Source organism: Egretta garzetta, unplaced genomic scaffold (assembly GCF_000687185.1).
Source record: "Egretta garzetta isolate BGI_Z169 unplaced genomic scaffold, ASM68718v1 scaffold1194, whole genome shotgun sequence".
In the NCBI taxonomy this organism is placed as follows: Eukaryota; Metazoa; Chordata; class Aves; order Pelecaniformes; family Ardeidae; genus Egretta; species Egretta garzetta.
The window spans coordinates 269,127-271,343 of NW_009259522.1; positions in this window are offsets into that span (position 1 = coordinate 269,127).

Genomic DNA, 2,217 nt, shown 5'->3' on the forward strand with positions numbered 1-2,217 from the left:
CCCTCCCCTCACTCCCCCCTCGCCCCCCCCTTCCACCTCCAAATGGACCCATGCGCGCCAGCGCGCAGCCCCGCGCCCCTAAATTGAAAGTTAAACGTTGCGGTGTAGGAGGGGGGGCTCCACGGAAAGTTGGGAGGTGGGTGGTTTGGGTTGGTTTTTTTTTTATTGCCGTGAAATTATACCTGCTTGTTTTAATATCCCGAAAACAAATGGCCTTTATTATCCATTACCTGTTCTATAAACCTGGAGTAGAAATGACTGTTCGAGAGAGATAAGTGTAGTAATTACAAGGGCGAGGAGATGGATCACCCAAGTTACAACTAAACGGTAGCCCTTATATAGTGATATTTTATAAATACCAAGCAAATTCATGGCAATTAATTAAACCCGAGCCTTATCACGCGAAACAAAACGCTTTACGTTCTCTTGAATTTCACCTACTCCATGAATATATCCGCATCGGGAAAGCAAATGGATTTTCCAGAATGCCTTTCCCAGGGCTCTAATATTCTCTCTTTCTCTTCCAAGAAAAATGACCCTTGTTATAAGTATTTAGTCGCTGAAAATATTTAAAAGCCGAGGGGGAAAAAAAAGCAAATTTGCAGGGCTTTTTTTTTGGGTTGTTGGTTTTTTTTTTTTTCCAGAGGAGGTTGCCTCGCTACGCCTGTTTGCTTAAGGAGCTGTTGAAGAGATCTTCCCCAGTCCCAGTGCAAATAATATTTAGAGTTTGGAGGGTTCAAAGTCTGGCAGTGTAGAAATAACTTTGAAATGCCAAGGGAAATATTTATTATATCAGTTCATTAAACTGTTGCAATGGCCAGAGTGGAGTCACATTTCAAGCAAGAAATAGAAAACATTTCATTCAAATGCCGACGGAAAGCGGGCTGCAAAACAAAATCAGCTGCTTTAACCGGCCCGAGCGACGAAACGGGCACTTAGGAGCGCCTTGAAATACATACACTGAATTTTTAAAAGCCATCCGTCCATTGATTTTGCCTATATATCATTATCCGAGATTCCCTGCGATTAAGGTAGAAATGCAATCCGTAAATCGCGGGCGTTACTTCGTGTAATTCTTTTATTTTTTTGGATGAGTATTCGCACTCACACCGAGTACATATTAAAAAATATTTGGCGCTGGGGGAGGCGGGAGACAGGCACTTCCCCAAGGGTTTGGAAGTGTTTCCCAGGGAAGATGTTAGAGCACATTTTCACCGACCGTGTCAGACTTTTTTTTTTCTTTTTTTTTCTTCTTTTTTTCAGTATAATTTAAACCCTATCCAAACAAAATTGACGCCAGAATGAAAATTATTTTTTAACTGCTCGCGTTAATATCCTAGAGGGACCTCCACGTAATTGGATTTAATAAATGCATTTCCCCCTATATTCTGTTAATTCCACTCCAAATAGCGTTTCAGGGGTTATCTTGGAAAAATACTACGGAGCCGCTCGGCGTTTCCCCGCGGGAGACCCCAAGCAATCTGCCTTATTTGCTACCCCCACCCCACCCCAAATCCCGCAGCCCTCCCTGTGCGCTGCCTCCGAAGGTCGCTCCCACCTCGCCAGCATCTTCTCCCCTCTCTGCCCAGAACCCGAGCCTCTTCCTCCCACCTCGCCCCCCTCCCCGCTTTCTTTCTCTCTTTTTTTTTTTTTTTTCCACGCTGACATCAGTCCATCAGGGTTATACACAGGACTGAGTCACGCACAGCGTAAACTTTTGACCCTCAACTTTTTGACCCCTCGAGCTATAATGCTGTACTAACAAGCCCCCCAAGACCAGAGTTACCGTCTAACGTCTCGAGAAACTAATGCGGCGCTGATTTCCCAATTTCATTTATTTTACTTTAAAAAAAAAAAAAAAAAAGGAAAGAAAAAAAAAAAAAAGCCGGACATTTCTCCGTGATTTTTTTTTTCCCAGGGACGAACAAAAAATGGGAGCCCTGCAAATCGCGACGTTCAGCTCCAGCTCACCCACGGCTGTCCGAGGCGGCGATTCCCCCCCCCCCTTTTTTTTTTGCTCCCCCCCTTTTATATTTAGGAGAACAGGAGGGGAGAAAAAAAAAAAAGCCTTAAACGACATCTGCATTGCGTTATTTCCCTTTTATTTGGGCTTTCGCCTAGGTGAGCTGCTGAGGGCGGCAATCAGCCTGCTCTGGTTTGGGGGGGTGGGGGTTGTTCTTGTTTGGTTTTTTCCTTTGGGGAGGAAAAAATGTTTCC